This window comes from Rhea pennata, chromosome 5 (assembly GCF_028389875.1).
Source record: "Rhea pennata isolate bPtePen1 chromosome 5, bPtePen1.pri, whole genome shotgun sequence".
NCBI classification, from domain to species: Eukaryota; Metazoa; Chordata; class Aves; order Rheiformes; family Rheidae; genus Rhea; species Rhea pennata.
Window position 1 is genome coordinate 70,126,513 of NC_084667.1, and position 18,845 is coordinate 70,145,357.

Below are 18,845 nucleotides of genomic sequence, written 5' to 3' on the forward strand. Positions count from 1 at the left end.
CAACTTTGCCAAATATAAGATATCAGAGAACAGAAATTGTAGGTGATAGGGAAAGATGCCGTGCAGATGAAAAAAATCAAGCAGTGGATAGACAAGTAGTATCTTGAAGTCCAGTGATACTCTAATATATTTCAGAAGGATAAAATACATAAAACATTTTTGGTTTGACAAAGGCACATAATCAAATACAGAATTTGGATGAGTAATAGAGGCTTGACACTGTGCAGGGCTCTGCAATCTCCTGGTCACTGATGCCTGCATGAACCAGGAAATGCTCAGTCCTTGCATGACCAAGCCCCAACTGAGAAAGCAAAGATAAAATACTTTAAATGTTAAAGACAGAACTTAGGAAATTTTTTGAGTACATCTAGGCATATTAAGTTACATTTTCCTTTCCAGGTGAATGGATATGAATCTGCTCAAGTGAGCTGCATCTTAAATATAACTGAAAAAAACTTTACCTACCTGAGCATTTGTCCTTGGCCTAATATCCCCTTGATCCCCTTGACCAAGGGAATATTAGAGGTATGTAGGATTCTAACATGGGATGCCTTCTTTCTGATACTCCAAAATTTATCAGGAAGTATTTAATGCAGTTATTACTGGGCCAGAGTATGTCACCCATACTGTGCAGGAGACAAATGATAGTAACATCAATGTTTTCTTCTGGCCTAAAAGCTGCAATTCTGCTCCATAACCTTCTAAACTTGTCCAGCATATAGGTAATTGATTCATGTGATCTGTTATATAATGGAAAAGATGTAGTTTAAATAAATCTTAAATGTTTTTTAAAACTGTAGAAGTTGATTGTGATGTACAGTCAAAACTGAATTCATCTAAGCTCTGTTCATATAAATGATTAGCCTAAACATACTTTATTATTATATGCAATACAGCTGATGATGTAAGACAGTAAATAAGGGAAAAGCAATGTTACTGTGAGCGCAAGCAGAAAGCAGACTACTCGGTAGGGAAATAGCAGCAGTTTTTATATTTTACATTTGAATACGTTAGACTATATGATTAAAAAGCTCATGGTGCACAAACACAAAGGAGCAGAGGAACAAGGGCAGGCAAGGGAACCTGATTAACACCCTGCCCAAACTGCTCCAAGGCCCGCACAGGACAGCCATCAACCCATAAAAAGCCAGAGTTAGTACCAGAGCAAACAGTGACTGCAGACACATAATTCTAGTAAGACTGCACTTCATCACACTTTTCTCATGTGCTTTATTTTGCGATTCCTAACTATTACCAGGAAAAAGAACTGGAGCAGACTGCAGTTCGCACGTGGGTATATTATAAATATATACATATATATTTAAAAAACACGTTTGTTGCACCCGCAGCTCTCGATTTGTTCCCTTGTCCCCCGAATGCCCCCTTTTGTCCCCTGTGCGCTCCAGCGCTCTCCCTTGAGCTTTCAGGAAGCTGCTCTCGGGAGTCGGGGCGGGGGGGGGGGGAGGCCCCCTGGTGCCCTGGCAGCCGCAGCTGTCCCCGCGGGGGCTGAGGGCCGTTGCTCCTGCCCCCTTGGCTGCGGCGGTGGGGCCCGGGGCGTGACGGTGTCGGCGGGGGGCCGGGTGGGCGCAGGCCAGGAGCGGAGCCGCCGCTGGGGCGAGGTGGCGCCGGGGGCCGGTCCGGGACCAGCGAGCCGCGGCCGAGCACCGCCCGCTGGAAGCGGCAGGGCGTCTGCAGCGCGGAGGAGGTGAGCGGGGCCGGGGGTTGCGCGCTGCGCGTCCCGGGCGTGCGGGAACGGCCTGGGCGAGGCGGCACAAGCGGGGCGCGCCGGGGCCGGGGGTGGCGGTGGTAGAAGGGGGTGCGCCGGGGCTGTGCAGGGCGGGGGAGAAAGAGGGTGCGCGGGGGGAGGAGGGAGGCGTCGTGCGCCAGATGGGGGTGGTGTCTGGGAGGATGGGGGAGGAGGGATCCCAGGGGAAGGCCTAGGCAGGATTGCGGGGAGGGGTGCGGGGCGGCAGAGGAGGTGTCGGAACTGGCCCGGAGCCGGTCGCGGGAGGGGCCCCGGACGGTATTGGGGAGAGGGACGGGACGGAATCGGCGTAGGGTCAAAGTTGTTCAAGCGCGCCGGAGGACGCGCCCCCCGCTTCCCCCGCGGCATGCCGGGAGCGGTAGTCTTCCGGCACTGGGCTTCCGGGCGGCCATGGCCGCTTCGCGCGGCGTGCCGGGAGCGGTAGTCTTCCGGCACTGGGCTTCCGGGCGGCCGTGGCCGCTTCGCGCGGCATGCCGGGAGCGGTAGTCTTCCGGCACTGGGCTTCCGGGCGGCCGTGGCCGCTTCGCGCGGCATGCCGGCAGCGGTAGTCTTCCGGCACTGGGCTTCCGGGCGGCCGTGGCCGCTTCGCGCGGCGTGCCGGGACCCGAAGTCTTCCGGCACTGGGCTTCCGGGCGGGCGCCGCCCACCCAAACACCGCGCGCATGCGCACCGCCTCCCGCCGGGCTCTCTGTTACCGCCGCGCGTTCCACAGGCCCTGCCGCACCAGAACGCCGCACGCGCGCGCCGCTCCCTGCTGCCCTCGCGTGTCCACAAGCCAGTACTGCCGCCGCCGCGACCGGCCTCCCCGGCGGGCGGAGAATACGGCCGGCAGCCGGCGCACACGCGCGCGGCGCCGCTCGCCGCGTTCGCCGCTCCTCTCCGCTGTTCCGCTCACGGGGAAGCGCACGGGCCCTGCTCCTCGCCCTTTCCCGGCGCTCACGGGCCGGTAGCGCAGGGAGCTTTTCCTTATCGCCGCTTCCCGCTGGCGCGGGCAGTGCCGTCCCGCAGCGGCGCCGCGCGACCCTCGCACCGCAGCCTGCTCGCTGATCGCCGCCGGTCTCTCGGGCACGGGCAGAGCAGCCTCGGGGCGAGCCCCGCGGGGCCGCGGCCGACTGCGCTTCGCACGAGCGAGCCGCGAGCACGCGAGGCCGCCGCCCCGGCTCTCGACCGCGCCCCGCCCCCAGCCCTCTCCGCCCCTCCCGCCGCGGCCGCGGCCGGCGCACGCGCGGTGCTCGGCCGCCGGGCGGCTGCTGCGGCCGCGCCCCGCTCGCGGCCGGCGCACGCGCGGCGCCGCGGCGCAGCATGGCGGCGGCGAGCGGCGAGCGAGGGCCGAGGCCGCCTGCGGTGGAGGGTGTGGGGGCGGCCGTGAGGCGAGCGCGTCCTGTCGGGCTGCCGCCTGCCCGCTGAGGCCGTCGCCGCGTGGAGGCGGCGGGGCGGGGCTCGGCCCCGCCGGGCAGGGTCTGCGCGGCGCCGCGTGTGCCGCAGCGCGGGTCTGCCTTTGCCTTCGACGTGTGGCGCCTTTAGGGCCCCGGCGCGGGCCGGAGCGTGCGCTCGCCCCTGCGGACGCAGCCCGGAGGAGCGGGGCCGCGGGCGGGCCCCGGAGCGGGGTTGCGGCGCGGCGTCGGCGGGAGGTCGGCTCCTGTTGCGGCAGGCGTGGCCCGGAGCGCCGGTGAGTCACGGGAAGCTTGAACCGTCTGGAGCAAGCCGGCTGAAGGAGATCGCGAGTCAGGTACGATCAGCGCAGCCCCGAGTTGTTCCCTTGAGACGCGTGGCCGGGCCGAGCGAGCGAGCGAGCGAGCGGACGGACAGACGGAAGAAAGACGCCCCCGGACACCCTGAGGGCTCCCCCACCGCCAGGCGCAGCGTGGAGAATGTTGGTGGGTGGAGGCACGGGTGGCAAACCGATTTTTCTCTTTCTCCTTCTGGTGCACCTCTCAGAAGCCTCTGTACGCGCAGGGTGTGGCCGGCCTGGGGTAGCCGTGCTGCGCACGATGCTTAAGAGGAAGGCTAACGTAAAACGGCGGGCCGAGGAATCACCTAATAAAAGGCCCGGGAAAAGCCTGAGAGAACACCGATGGCCCCTGGGAAGCCCCAGGGATGCTACAGGAAAGAGCCTGGCCTTCAGGCACCTCCTCAGAGCAGGAGAAATGTCTGACTCGGGCCGGTGGGAGAATGGCTGCGACTAATTACGGCCTTTCTTTCCTTACCGAAAGCCTTGTGAAAGCAGAAGGGACTAGAGAGGATGCGTAAGCAGGTTGTGGACTCTGTGCAAAGTTGAAACAAACAACAGTCCCCTCTTCAAGTAGAAACGGTTTAGTCCTGAGTGGTAGACGAGCGTAGCTGCGAGCAACGCGAAGAGAAGCGGTTACGTCAATCGCGCCAAAAGCCTCGGGGAGGCTGCGTCTAAAAGCTGATACCCTCGCGGCCTCATGAGTCTTCTCGGTTTGTTTGGCAGGGTAGTCCCCCGAGAGGGGACATCTCGAAGAGAAGCGGCTGGACCTAGCGATCCAGCTGTTCGCGTTGGTCGTCACCCGTGAGGCAAGGAGCTGAGCGTAAGAGGACTCTGGGAGCTGAATCGAAAAGGTAATGGGTCTGAAACGGAGACAGGCGCAGCAAGTGCTGTCCTCCTTCCGTGTAGTTAAAGACCCAGGGAACTGTCGGTTAAGCGGGTGCGTGCCGGGGTTTGAGAAGGGATACGGAACGGTAGCGATAATACGGAAGCAGGATAAAAGCAAGGTTTCACGGAAGATGGCGTGGCTAAGTGTTAGGCGATACGCCTGCCTGTCTAATAACCTAGCCCTAATTGCGGTACGCAGTGTTTCCAAAGAGTTTACCCTGTAACGCGTGATGCAGAGTGCTGAATAGAGACCTTTCCTTTAAGGAAGGAGGGGAGGGGAGGGGAGAGGAGAAGAAGGGGGGGGGGGGGGGGAGAAAAGGTATCAAAAGGGAGAAGAATACGGGAAAGAGAAAAAGAACGTGCGTAAATGCTGTCATTGGCTTTCATTGAGAGTAAAATGCCAGTTTCTCTCTTTGTTACAGAGCTGGAACCAACGCTAGCAAATGCTGACAGAGAGGAAAGCTGGACAAGCAGTCTTTTTGTGATTAGTACCTAAGGGACGAAGGGAGTGCAACGAGGAAGCAAAAACGCAGCGGACCCCTGACATCCCCAGCGACTGCTGCAGAAGGAGGTGTTCCGCCACGGGCGAGAAAGGTGACCGCTGGTAAGGGCTGTTTGTTATTTCGGCCTCCCAGAGGCAGCGCTGAGGGCTACGCAACCCGTTCCTACCCTGCGGATATCGTTAACTGCATCCGCCTGAGTTTTGCTTTGCCCGTTTCCGTTCTGTCTTGTCATCGTACGTGTGCAGATAGAAAGAGAGAGATGCAATACTTACTCTTTCAGACGAATTGCCGCGGCTGAAGTTGAAGAGACCAGAAAAGCGTAAGCAAGCTGAAGTGAGAAAAACCACGTGGAACCAGCCGAGAGCCGTCTCCGTCTCCCGCCCCCCGCCCGGAAGGAAAGCCCGTCCTTCCTGACTAGGAAGGCTCACCGTTAATAGCGATCGGAACGATAGATCGCCGACGTATAACGGAAGGCGCGCCCGCCTTACAACAAGCACGCTACGTACGTGTCTTTCTGTGCATGTGGCTTTACGTGTCTGCGAAAGGTCCTGTTTTAAAAGCTGCGAGACGGCAAATTGTTATCTTAGGGGAACGATGGTCAAGCGGCCAGAGTTACCGAAGAAGGAGAGGGAGAGAGAGAGCGAGAGAGAGCGAGAGAGAAAGTGCGTGAACTGTAAAATTATGAGATGGTTTTCAGAGGGCTCGGTTAGTGCAACCCCCCGGTTAGTTACCTGGCGGTGGTATTTGGGGAAAGAGGAAGGCAAGTAGATAGAGGAAACGTTAAAGCCTCGTGGAATTAAGTAACATCTCCTGCCGTCAAATTCCCGCGACGAGGCAAGCCGTTTTCAGCAATGCTTTCCACATCTGCTGACTCCGTGGGAGCAGCACCGTTAGAAAACAGCGGTGAGGGAAAGCAGGTGCCAGCAGCAAGATCCTGGCATCCCCTCTGAGGCCAGAACACAAACTCTCTGGGTGTGAGAAAGGCCATTTAGCAGCAGTCTGGGCTGTAACGGTCTTTGAGACTCCTACCTTTGATAGGACAGAGGCAATCCAACGCGCTCAGGTCCCTCTGTAGAAGTAACGCCCGGCACGCGACCGGACAGCAGGGGATCATCTCTGCAAGCGGCTCGGTGGGCGCTCATGTTAACGAGCCGGGGAGGGGGGGCTTACTGTGCGAGCGTTGCGAGCGGTGAGTTTTCCTGCGCGTGTCTGAATTGACTGAGGGGCAGAGCACGCTTGCGCCAAAAACCAGGACGCAGAAGGTTTCCGGCAGGTTAATCTCTAGCGGCCACTTACTCTAACTTCCCTTTCACAGCACACCCGAGCGTCCTCACACCTTCCAAAACGGGTGGGGGAAGTGGTGCTTGTGGCCTGCGTATTCCCCGTTTACCTTGCCTGCGTGTGTGTGTGTGTGTGTGTGTGTGAGCTGCTTTTGTGCTTATAAACCGCTTTGGATTCTCACGATTTTCTGCAGAGCTTTGGTTTTTGTGTGTTTTTTGGGTTTTTTTTTTTTTTTTTTTCCGTCTGCGGTTTGTGTGGGGGGGTGGTTTGTGTTTTGTGTTTTGTTTGGGGGGGGGGTGGTTTTTTTTGTTTTGCTTTCCTCTGTACTTTTGTAGGGTGATGGATTTTACTATGCCTCCATCGACGAGTGCTGGCAGACAAAGTTATAACGTCCCAAGGCAGACTCTTAGGCAAGACGGAGGAGTTCAGCTGGACAGCCTGCTAGAAGAGTCTCGCCCAAGAGGGGTTGCTAGCCCCCTCTTGAGCTCTAGGCGCTGATGCATCTGCATCGTCCCGTCAGGCACACAGACGTTTTCTTTGCTCGCAGACGTTTCAGCACGTCTTTACGCCTTACAGCGGTAGCGTTTATAAACTGCGTTAATCCTAGGCGTTCGTAACGTCGGGGAACGACTGCACGCTGCCGTGAAGAATTACAGGCTACCGCCCTCGGACCTCTGCAAGTTATCGCGTGTCAGGAGCAGCCAGGAGGATCCAGGTGCCAGCGGAAAGGTTCTCCTGCCGGTCCCGACAAGGAGCCTTCGGCCGTAGGAAGGCTGGCCGCGTCCTTACCTGTGAGTAGTAAGCCGCAATTCCCAGGCGGGCAAAGGAAGCGGGGAATAGCGACGGGTAGCCCGGTCACTGTGGCCCTGCTGTTGCTGGCAGGGCCACCGGGTCTGCGCGAAGCCTCAGCTGCCTGCTTGGAGCTGTATTTTGCTCTGTTTACCTGGAGGAAGCGGTGAGGCCTAAAATAAGAATTTTTGTGGCGAGATGAGTAAGCCGGGACCCCACCTGCCTTTTGCCTTGCTTTGCTGCTTCACGTCATAAGAGCAACTTGGGATCCCAGGATGAAAACTGTTACAATGCTGGGGGAGGGGGGGGGGCACTGCATCTGCCCAGGTTAGGAAACCATCGTTAAAGGTTTGGGAGGGAAAAAGCTCTAAAACGAGAATCTCCCAGGTGGTTTGATTCGCGTTGAGGGTCAGGGTCAGAGCCTAGTACTCTCTGACAGGGTTCTTCTAGATATTCCACACGTACGGAGAGCACAATGTAATGTCTGGCCGTCGAAAGAGCGTTGTCGTCGCTGGGAGCTCTCCGCAGAGATCTGCGTCTGGCCGCCGAAGATGAGCGGAAGGCGAGCCCAGGCTTGCGACGTGGATGCAGCTGAGTCCTGGGGCTGCGTTGCGTGTGAGCAGGGCTGGGACGTGGCAGTGGTTTTGCCCTTGGCGGTTACGGGTGTCACTGGCCGTGGATGGTTGCCCGCGGAGCCGAGAGGAGCAAAACTGTCAATGGTCTGTGGGGGAGATGAATCGGCGCTTGCGGCGTTTCACGTGCGTTCAGTGGTCGCGCGGCCTAGTGCGATCCGGCAGCACGATTTGCGCACGTGCTTATGCTTTAGTGGCGGCTAAGCCCAAGCCTCTAAACAGCAACTGTAACAGGACTGTGGTGCACGTCTTCCTGTTCTGCTGCCCTTCTAAATGAAGGTTCCTAAGGCGTGGGCAAAACTCTTTGGCCGCTTCTTACTGTTCTCATGCTCGTGGGTGCTGTGGCGTTCCTTGCTTAAAGCTAAGCAAAGGTTTGGACTTTTTCACTTGAGGTTTATGTAGTTTGTTGCTGAGGGTCTCTCACGCCGCGGTTGTGGTTTCTCGCTTTATTTTGTGGGGCTCGGTCTTTATCAGGCGCAGTTCACGGGTCCCTCATTTAGCGATCAGGGCGCAGGATTGAAAATGCAACCTCATCCCGAGACTTTACAGCCTCAGAAACCATTTGGGTGCCAAGATGTGCGGTTCGTCACTTCAGGTTCAGGGCTTAGGGCTTCCTGATGAGGGAAAAGTCCGTAAATAATAAACTGTAGGCCCTGAAGCCCGAGCAGCGGGCTGCAAGCCCTCCTTCGGCGTTTGGCATCTTCCCCTGTGCTAGCGCTCCGCTCTGTGCGCTGAGCTGAGGCCTGGGTTTGATACGGTGCAGGCCCACCACGCAGACACGGGCGATGTGCGGCGGGCGAGCCGAGAGCCGTGCGAGCGTTCCGCGGGGCTCTGGTCTGGGGTAGAGCGGAAGCGCGGGCAGGCGAGCTCAGGCGTTGTCCTCTCCAATTCTCAGAGCTGAATCCTATCCCCGAAGGAAAAAGCAGAAGGGGCAGGCCGTCGGCTACGCAGACGCCTGCCGCCTCGGGGGCTGCGGCGGGAGCTGACCCTTCCCCGACGGACGGACGGTCGGACGGACGGACGGACGGACGGACGCTGGCGTGGCGATGACTCTTCAGGTGTCACGGGGTAAGGGGAAGCGTGCCGGCACCGAGCTCCGTGGCAGGCTCGCTCCCGGGTGGCGTTCCTGCCCAGTAAAAGAATAAAGAGCCGCTTTATTCTTTGCGGTCGTGTCTGTGGTTCCGGACGCCCCCCTGCCTGAAGATGACGCCCGGGGGAGGAGGTTACACGTTGTGCGCCCGGGGCCGGGAGCTGGTGGCCGAGCCCCTTGCGCTTTGGAGTGCCTGCGGTTCCCAGGGGACGCGGTGCTGTTCCCGGGGCTGTGGGGAGTTGCCCTGGCGTGGCCTGGACCCTCGGGACTCTTGGGGGTGGTTCCCATCGTCGTGGGGGCAGCCGGGGCCCCCCCCCCTCCAGGGCCGTGTGAGGGCACCGGCCTGCTCCCTGGCCTGTCTGGGGCCGGGGCCCGCGTGCCTGGAGCTGGGAGAGCTGCGGGCGTCCGCGGGGCCGCGGAGAGCCTGCAGGCGCCGGTGCCGTCACAGAATCACAGAACGGGTAAGGTTGGAAGGGACCTCTGGGGATCGCCTAGTCCAACCTCCCTGCTCGAGCACGGTCACCTAGAGCGCGTTAGACGGGATCGCACCCAGGCGGGTTTTGAATATCTCCGGAGAAGGAGACTCCGCCACCTCTCTGGGCAGCCCGTTCCAGTGCTCCGTCACTCTCACGGGAAAGAAATCCTTCCTCGTATTCGGGCGCGACTTCCTGTGGTTCGGCTTGTGCCCGTTGCCTCTAGTCCTTTCGCGTGGGACAACTGGAAAGAGTTTAGCCCCATCCCCTTGCCACCCTGCCTTCAGATACCGATAGATTTTGATAAGATCCCCCCTCAGTCTTCCCCAGGCTAAGAGCCTCTTGTCGAGGGTAAGTGAGCCGCGCTGAGCCCTGCGACGTGCCTTACGGCCCCTTTGGTGTGCCCCGAGGCCCTTTGTCCGTGTGTTGGTTTGCCCCGGAGCCCTGCGTTTGCCCTCTGATGCCCTCAGGAGCCTTCAGTTCACATTTTGGCTGGCCCCCACGGCCGCCGTGCGCCTCGGAGCCCTGCACTTGCTCTGCAGCGCGCGACGAAGTTCTCTGTTTTGTCGCAGAGCTTTCTGGGTGTGCCCCAGGGCCCTCCTTTTGCCTTTTGGTGCTCCCAGAATCACCCTGTTTGCTCCATCTTTGCGTTGTAATATACGTACGTACATATATAAAATGTATCTACATATTTAAGACACGTTTGTCGCACCCGCAGCTCTCGATTTGTTCCCTTGTCCCCCGAATGCCCCCTTTTGTCCCCTGTGCGCTCCAGCGCTCTCCCTTGAGCTTTCAGGAAGCTGCTCTCGGGAGTCGGGGCGGGGGGGGGGGGAGGCCCCCTGGTGCCCTGGCAGCCGCAGCTGTCCCCGCGGGGGCTGAGGGCCGTTGCTCCTGCCCCCTTGGCTGCGGCGGTGGGGCCCGGGGCGTGACGGTGTCGGCGGGGGGCCGGGTGGGCGCAGGCCAGGAGCGGAGCCGCCGCTGGGGCGAGGTGGCGCCGGGGGCCGGTCCGGGACCAGCGAGCCGCGGCCGAGCACCGCCCGCTGGAAGCGGCAGGGCGTCTGCAGCGCGGAGGAGGTGAGCGGGGCCGGGGGTTGCGCGCTGCGCGTCCCGGGCGTGCGGGAACGGCCTGGGCGAGGCGGCACAAGCGGGGCGCGCCGGGGCCGGGGGTGGCGGTGGTAGAAGGGGGTGCGCCGGGGCTGTGCAGGGCGGGGGAGAAAGAGGGTGCGCGGGGGGAGGAGGGAGGCGTCGTGCGCCAGATGTGGGTGGTGTCTGGGAGGATGGGGGAGGAGGGATCCCAGGGGAAGGCCTAGGCAGGGGTGCGGGGAGGGGTGCGGGGCGGCAGAGGAGGTGTCGGAACTGGCCCGGAGCCGGTCGCGGGAGGGGCCCCGGACGGTATTGGGGAGAGGGACGGGACGGAATCGGCGTAGGGTCAAAGTTGTTCAAGCGCGCCGGAGGACGCGCCCCCCGCTTCCCCCGCGGCATGCCGGGAGCGGTAGTCTTCCGGCACTGGGCTTCCGGGCGGCCGTGGCCGCTTCGCGCGGCATGCCGGGAGCGGTAGTCTTCCGGCACTGGGCTTCCGGGCGGCCGTGGCCGCTTCGCGCGGCATGCCGGGAGCGGTAGTCTTCCGGCACTGGGCTTCCGGGCGGCCGTGGCCGCTTCGCGCGGCGTGCCGGGAGCGGTAGTCTTCCGGCACTGGGCTTCCGGGCGGCCGTGGCCGCTTCGCGCGGCATGCCGGGAGCGGTAGTCTTCCGGCACTGGGCTTCCGGGCGGCCGTGGCCGCTTCGCGCGGCATGCCGGGAGCGGTAGTCTTCCGGCACTGGGCTTCCGGGCGGCCGTGGCCGCTTCGCGCGGCATGCCGGGAGCGGTAGTCTTCCGGCACTGGGCTTCCGGGCGGCCGTGGCCGCTTCGCGCGGCGTGCCGGGAGCGGTAGTCTTCCGGCACTGGGCTTCCGGGCGGCCGTGGCCGCTTCGCGCGGCATGCCGGGAGCGGTAGTCTTCCGGCACTGGGCTTCCGGGCGGCCGTGGCCGCTTCGCGCGGCATGCCGGGAGCGGTAGTCTTCCGGCACTGGGCTTCCGGGCGGCCGTGGCCGCTTCGCGCGGCGTGCCGGGACCCGAAGTCTTCCGGCACTGGGCTTCCGGGCGGGCGCCGCCCACCCAAACACCGCGCGCATGCGCACCGCCTCCCGCCGGGCTCTCTGTTACCGCCGCGCGTTCCACAGGCCCTGCCGCACCAGAACGCCGCACGCGCGCGCCGCTCCCTGCTGCCCTCGCGTGTCCACAAGCCAGTACTGCCGCCGCCGCGACCGGCCTCCCCGGCGGGCGGAGAATACGGCCGGCAGCCGGCGCACACGCGCGCGGCGCCGCTCGCCGCGTTCGCCGCTCCTCTCCGCTGTTCCGCTCACGGGGAAGCGCACGGGCCCTGCTCCTCGCCCTTTCCCGGCGCTCACGGGCCGGTAGCGCAGGGAGCTTTTCCTTATCGCCGCTTCCCGCTGGCGCGGGCAGTGCCGTCCCGCAGCGGCGCCGCGCGACCCTCGCACCGCAGCCTGCTCGCTGATCGCCGCCGGTCTCTCGGGCACGGGCAGAGCAGCCTCGGGGCGAGCCCCGCGGGGCCGCGGCCGACTGCGCTTCGCACGAGCGAGCCGCGAGCACGCGAGGCCGCCGCCCCGGCTCTCGACCGCGCCCCGCCCCCAGCCCTCTCCGCCCCTCCCGCCGCGGCCGCGGCCGGCGCACGCGCGGTGCTCGGCCGCCGGGCGGCTGCTGCGGCCGCGCCCCGCTCGCGGCCGGCGCACGCGCGGCGCCGCGGCGCAGCATGGCGGCGGCGAGCGGCGAGCGAGGGCCGAGGCCGCCTGCGGTGGAGGGTGTGGGGGCGGCCGTGAGGCGAGCGCGTCCTGTCGGGCTGCCGCCTGCCCGCTGAGGCCGTCGCCGCGTGGAGGCGGCGGGGCGGGGCTCGGCCCCGCCGGGCAGGGTCTGCGCGGCGCCGCGTGTGCCGCAGCGCGGGTCTGCCTTTGCCTTCGACGTGTGGCGCCTTTAGGGCCCCGGCGCGGGCCGGAGCGTGCGCTCGCCCCTGCGGACGCAGCCCGGAGGAGCGGGGCCGCGGGCGGGCCCCGGAGCGGGGTTGCGGCGCGGCGTCGGCGGGAGGTCGGCTCCTGTTGCGGCAGGCGTGGCCCGGAGCGCCGGTGAGTCACGGGAAGCTTGAACCGTCTGGAGCAAGCCGGCTGAAGGAGATCGCGAGTCAGGTACGATCAGCGCAGCCCCGAGTTGTTCCCTTGAGACGCGTGGCCGGGCCGAGCGAGCGAGCGAGCGAGCGGACGGACAGACGGAAGAAAGACGCCCCCGGACACCCTGAGGGCTCCCCCACCGCCAGGCGCAGCGTGGAGAATGTTGGTGGGTGGAGGCACGGGTGGCAAACCGATTTTTCTCTTTCTCCTTCTGGTGCACCTCTCAGAAGCCTCTGTACGCGCAGGGTGTGGCCGGCCTGGGGTAGCCGTGCTGCGCACGATGCTTAAGAGGAAGGCTAACGTAAAACGGCGGGCCGAGGAATCACCTAATAAAAGGCCCGGGAAAAGCCTGAGAGAACACCGATGGCCCCTGGGAAGCCCCAGGGATGCTACAGGAAAGAGCCTGGCCTTCAGGCACCTCCTCAGAGCAGGAGAAATGTCTGACTCGGGCCGGTGGGAGAATGGCTGCGACTAATTACGGCCTTTCTTTCCTTACCGAAAGCCTTGTGAAAGCAGAAGGGACTAGAGAGGATGCGTAAGCAGGTTGTGGACTCTGTGCAAAGTTGAAACAAACAACAGTCCCCTCTTCAAGTAGAAACGGTTTAGTCCTGAGTGGTAGACGAGCGTAGCTGCGAGCAACGCGAAGAGAAGCGGTTACGTCAATCGCGCCAAAAGCCTCGGGGAGGCTGCGTCTAAAAGCTGATACCCTCGCGGCCTCATGAGTCTTCTCGGTTTGTTTGGCAGGGTAGTCCCCCGAGAGGGGACATCTCGAAGAGAAGCGGCTGGACCTAGCGATCCAGCTGTTCGCGTTGGTCGTCACCCGTGAGGCAAGGAGCTGAGCGTAAGAGGACTCTGGGAGCTGAATCGAAAAGGTAATGGGTCTGAAACGGAGACAGGCGCAGCAAGTGCTGTCCTCCTTCCGTGTAGTTAAAGACCCAGGGAACTGTCGGTTAAGCGGGTGCGTGCCGGGGTTTGAGAAGGGATACGGAACGGTAGCGATAATACGGAAGCAGGATAAAAGCAAGGTTTCACGGAAGATGGCGTGGCTAAGTGTTAGGCGATACGCCTGCCTGTCTAATAACCTAGCCCTAATTGCGGTACGCAGTGTTTCCAAAGAGTTTACCCTGTAACGCGTGATGCAGAGTGCTGAATAGAGACCTTTCCTTTAAGGAAGGAGGGGAGGGGAGGGGAGAGGAGAAGAAGGGGGGGGGGGGAGAAAAGGTATCAAAAGGGAGAAGAATACGGGAAAGAGAAAAAGAACGTGCGTAAATGCTGTCATTGGCTTTCATTGAGAGTAAAATGCCAGTTTCTCTCTTTGTTACAGAGCTGGAACCAACGCTAGCAAATGCTGACAGAGAGGAAAGCTGGACAAGCAGTCTTTTTGTGATTAGTACCTAAGGGACGAAGGGAGTGCAACGAGGAAGCAAAAACGCAGCGGACCCCTGACATCCCCAGCGACTGCTGCAGAAGGAGGTGTTCCGCCACGGGCGAGAAAGGTGACCGCTGGTAAGGGCTGTTTGTTATTTCGGCCTCCCAGAGGCAGCGCTGAGGGCTACGCAACCCGTTCCTACCCTGCGGATATCGTTAACTGCATCCGCCTGAGTTTTGCTTTGCCCGTTTCCGTTCTGTCTTGTCATCGTACGTGTGCAGATAGAAAGAGAGAGATGCAATACTTACTCTTTCAGACGAATTGCCGCGGCTGAAGTTGAAGAGACCAGAAAAGCGTAAGCAAGCTGAAGTGAGAAAAACCACGTGGAACCAGCCGAGAGCCGTCTCCGTCTCCCGCCCCCCGCCCGGAAGGAAAGCCCGTCCTTCCTGACTAGGAAGGCTCACCGTTAATAGCGATCGGAACGATAGATCGCCGACGTATAACGGAAGGCGCGCCCGCCTTACAACAAGCACGCTACGTACGTGTCTTTCTGTGCGTGTGGCTTTACGTGTCTGCGAAAGGTCCTGTTTTAAAAGCTGCGAGACGGCAAATTGTTATCTTAGGGGAACGATGGTCAAGCGGCCAGAGTTACCGAAGAAGGAGAGGGAGAGAGAGAGCGAGAGAGAGCGAGAGAGAAAGTGCGTGAACTGTAAAATTATGAGATGGTTTTCAGAGGGCTCGGTTAGTGCAACCCCCCGGTTAGTTACCTGGCGGTGGTATTTGGGGAAAGAGGAAGGCAAGTAGATAGAGGAAACGTTAAAGCCTCGTGGAATTAAGTAACATCTCCTGCCGTCAAATTCCCGCGACGAGGCAAGCCGTTTTCAGCAATGCTTTCCACATCTGCTGACTCCGTGGGAGCAGCACCGTTAGAAAACAGCGGTGAGGGAAAGCAGGTGCCAGCAGCAAGATCCTGGCATCCCCTCTGAGGCCAGAACACAAACTCTCTGGGTGTGAGAAAGGCCATTTAGCAGCAGTCTGGGCTGTAACGGTCTTTGAGACTCCTACCTTTGATAGGACAGAGGCAATCCAACGCGCTCAGGTCCCTCTGTAGAAGTAACGCCCGGCACGCGACCGGACAGCAGGGGATCATCTCTGCAAGCGGCTCGGTGGGCGCTCATGTTAACGAGCCGGGGAGGGGGGGCTTACTGTGCGAGCGTTGCGAGCGGTGAGTTTTCCTGCGCGTGTCTGAATTGACTGAGGGGCAGAGCACGCTTGCGCCAAAAACCAGGACGCAGAAGGTTTCCGGCAGGTTAATCTCTAGCGGCCACTTACTCTAACTTCCCTTTCACAGCACACCCGAGCGTCCTCACACCTTCCAAAACGGGTGGGGGAAGTGGTGCTTGTGGCCTGCGTATTCCCCGTTTACCTTGCCTGCGTGTGTGTGTGTGTGTGTGTGTGAGCTGCTTTTGTGCTTATAAACCGCTTTGGATTCTCACGATTTTCTGCAGAGCTTTGGTTTTTGTGTGTTTTTTGGGTTTTTTTTTTTTTTTTTTTCCGTCTGCGGTTTGTGTGGGGGGGTGGTTTGTGTTTTGTGTTTTGTTTGGGGGGGGGTGGTTTTTTTTGTTTTGCTTTCCTCTGTACTTTTGTAGGGTGATGGATTTTACTATGCCTCCATCGACGAGTGCTGGCAGACAAAGTTATAACGTCCCAAGGCAGACTCTTAGGCAAGACGGAGGAGTTCAGCTGGACAGCCTGCTAGAAGAGTCTCGCCCAAGAGGGGTTGCTAGCCCCCTCTTGAGCTCTAGGCGCTGATGCATCTGCATCGTCCCGTCAGGCACACAGACGTTTTCTTTGCTCGCAGACGTTTCAGCACGTCTTTACGCCTTACAGCGGTAGCGTTTATAAACTGCGTTAATCCTAGGCGTTCGTAACGTCGGGGAACGACTGCACGCTGCCGTGAAGAATTACAGGCTACCGCCCTCGGACCTCTGCAAGTTATCGCGTGTCAGGAGCAGCCAGGAGGATCCAGGTGCCAGCGGAAAGGTTCTCCTGCCGGTCCCGACAAGGAGCCTTCGGCCGTAGGAAGGCTGGCCGCGTCCTTACCTGTGAGTAGTAAGCCGCAATTCCCAGGCGGGCAAAGGAAGCGGGGAATAGCGACGGGTAGCCCGGTCACTGTGGCCCTGCTGTTGCTGGCAGGGCCACCGGGTCTGCGCGAAGCCTCAGCTGCCTGCTTGGAGCTGTATTTTGCTCTGTTTACCTGGAGGAAGCGGTGAGGCCTAAAATAAGAATTTTTGTGGCGAGATGAGTAAGCCGGGACCCCACCTGCCTTTTGCCTTGCTTTGCTGCTTCACGTCATAAGAGCAACTTGGGATCCCAGGATGAAAACTGTTACAATGCTGGGGGAGGGGGGGGGGCACTGCATCTGCCCAGGTTAGGAAACCATCGTTAAAGGTTTGGGAGGGAAAAAGCTCTAAAACGAGAATCTCCCAGGTGGTTTGATTCGCGTTGAGGGTCAGGGTCAGAGCCTAGTACTCTCTGACAGGGTTCTTCTAGATATTCCACACGTACGGAGAGCACAATGTAATGTCTGGCCGTCGAAAGAGCGTTGTCGTCGCTGGGAGCTCTCCGCAGAGATCTGCGTCTGGCCGCCGAAGATGAGCGGAAGGCGAGCCCAGGCTTGCGACGTGGATGCAGCTGAGTCCTGGGGCTGCGTTGCGTGTGAGCAGGGCTGGGACGTGGCAGTGGTTTTGCCCTTGGCGGTTACGGGTGTCACTGGCCGTGGATGGTTGCCCGCGGAGCCGAGAGGAGCAAAACTGTCAATGGTCTGTGGGGGAGATGAATCGGCGCTTGCGGCGTTTCACGTGCGTTCAGTGGTCGCGCGGCCTAGTGCGATCCGGCAGCACGATTTGCGCACGTGCTTATGCTTTAGTGGCGGCTAAGCCCAAGCCTCTAAACAGCAACTGTAACAGGACTGTGGTGCACGTCTTCCTGTTCTGCTGCCCTTCTAAATGAAGGTTCCTAAGGCGTGGGCAAAACTCTTTGGCCGCTTCTTACTGTTCTCATGCTCGTGGGTGCTGTGGCGTTCCTTGCTTAAAGCTAAGCAAAGGTTTGGACTTTTTCACTTGAGGTTTATGTAGTTTGTTGCTGAGGGTCTCTCACGCCGCGGTTGTGGTTTCTCGCTTTATTTTGTGGGGCTCGGTCTTTATCAGGCGCAGTTCACGGGTCCCTCATTTAGCGATCAGGGCGCAGGATTGAAAATGCAACCTCATCCCGAGACTTTACAGCCTCAGAAACCATTTGGGTGCCAAGATGTGCGGTTCGTCACTTCAGGTTCAGGGCTTAGGGCTTCCTGATGAGGGAAAAGTCCGTAAATAATAAACTGTAGGCCCTGAAGCCCGAGCAGCGGGCTGCAAGCCCTCCTTCGGCGTTTGGCATCTTCCCCTGTGCTAGCGCTCCGCTCTGTGCGCTGAGCTGAGGCCTGGGTTTGATACGGTGCAGGCCCACCACGCAGACACGGGCGATGTGCGGCGGGCGAGCCGAGAGCCGTGCGAGCGTTCCGCGGGGCTCTGGTCTGGGGTAGAGCGGAAGCGCGGGCAGGCGAGCTCAGGCGTTGTCCTCTCCAATTCTCAGAGCTGAATCCTATCCCCGAAGGAAAAAGCAGAAGGGGCAGGCCGTCGGCTACGCAGACGCCTGCCGCCTCGGGGGCTGCGGCGGGAGCTGACCCTTCCCCGACGGACGGACGGTCGGACGGACGGACGGACGGACGCTGGCGTGGCGATGACTCTTCAGGTGTCACGGGGTAAGGGGAAGCGTGCCGGCACCGAGCTCCGTGGCAGGCTCGCTCCCAGGTGGCGTTCCTGCCCAGTAAAAGAATAAAGAGCCGCTTTATTCTTTGCGGTCGTGTCTGTGGTTCCGGACGCCCCCCTGCCTGAAGATGACGCCCGGGGGAGGAGGTTACACGTTGTGCGCCCGGGGCCGGGAGCTGGTGGCCGAGCCCCTTGCGCTTTGGAGTGCCTGCGGTTCCCAGGGGACGCGGTGCTGTTCCCGGGGCTGTGGGGAGTTGCCCTGGCGTGGCCTGGACCCTCGGGACTCTTGGGGGTGGTTCCCATCGTCGTGGGGGCAGCCGGGGCCCCCCCCCCTCCAGGGCCGTGTGAGGGCACCGGCCTGCTCCCTGGCCTGTCTGGGGCCGGGGCCCGCGTGCCTGGAGCTGGGAGAGCTGCGGGCGTCCGCGGGGCCGCGGAGAGCCTGCAGGCGCCGGTGCCGTCACAGAATCACAGAACGGGTAAGGTTGGAAGGGACCTCTGGGGATCGCCTAGTCCAACCTCCCTGCTCGAGCACGGTCACCTAGAGCGCGTTAGACGGGATCGCACCCAGGCGGGTTTTGAATATCTCCGGAGAAGGAGACTCCGCCACCTCTCTGGGCAGCCCGTTCCAGTGCTCCGTCACTCTCACGGGAAAGAAATCCTTCCTCGTATTCGGGCGCGACTTCCTGTGGTTCGGCTTGTGCCCGTTGCCTCTAGTCCTTTCGCGTGGGACAACTGGAAAGAGTTTAGCCCCATCCCCTTGCCACCCTGCCTTCAGATACCGATAGATTTTGATAAGATCCCCCCTCAGTCTTCCCCAGGCTAAGAGCCTCTTGTCGAGGGTAAGTGAGCCGCGCTGAGCCCTGCGACGTGCCTTACGGCCCCTTTGGTGTGCCCCGAGGCCCTTTGTCCGTGTGTTGGTTTGCCCCGGAGCCCTGCGTTTGCCCTCTGATGCCCTCAGGAGCCTTCAGTTCACATTTTGGCTGGCCCCCACGGCCGCCGTGCGCCTCGGAGCCCTGCGCTTGCTCTGCAGCGCGCGACGAAGTTCTCTGTTTTGTCGCAGAGCTTTCTGGGTGTGCCCCAGGGCCCTCCTTTTGCCTTTTGGTGCTCCCAGAATCACCCTGTTTGCTCCATCTTTGCGTTGTAATATACGTACGTACATATATAAAATGTATCTACATATTTAAGACACGTTTGTCGCACCCGCAGCTCTCGATTTGTTCCCTTGTCCCCCGAATGCCCCCTTTTGTCCCCTGTGCGCTCCAGCGCTCTCCCTTGAGCTTTCAGGAAGCTGCTCTCGGGAGTC

At 60.8% G+C, this 18,845-nt stretch overlaps 2 long non-coding RNA genes across 11 annotated transcripts; both read left to right on the top strand.

The window, feature by feature from the left end:
- Positions 1-1,586: 1,586 nt before the first annotated feature.
- Positions 1,587-9,850, top strand: LOC134141570 (uncharacterized). Of its 6 annotated transcripts, XR_009958635.1 has the most exons (8): positions 1,587-1,705; positions 3,290-3,494; positions 4,221-4,348; positions 4,805-4,986; positions 5,166-5,387; positions 6,774-6,957; positions 7,406-7,570; positions 8,483-9,850. It is a non-coding gene; the product is annotated as an uncharacterized LOC134141570 (long non-coding RNA). The 6 variants fall into 6 exon arrangements; XR_009958634.1 differs by lacking the exon at positions 3,290-3,494; XR_009958638.1 differs by lacking the exon at positions 1,587-1,705 and having other exon boundaries at positions 3,097-3,494; positions 6,502-6,957.
- Positions 9,851-10,104: 254 nt separating this feature from the next.
- On the top strand, positions 10,105-18,726 carry LOC134141571 (uncharacterized). Of its 5 annotated transcripts, none has more exons than XR_009958643.1 (8): positions 10,105-10,224; positions 12,181-12,385; positions 13,112-13,239; positions 13,692-13,873; positions 14,053-14,274; positions 15,386-15,841; positions 16,290-16,454; positions 17,367-18,726. It is a non-coding gene; the product is annotated as an uncharacterized LOC134141571 (long non-coding RNA). The 5 variants fall into 5 exon arrangements; XR_009958641.1 differs by having other exon boundaries at positions 15,658-15,841; positions 16,279-16,454; XR_009958639.1 differs by having other exon boundaries at positions 15,658-15,841.
- The last annotated feature ends 119 nt before the right edge of the window (positions 18,727-18,845 follow it).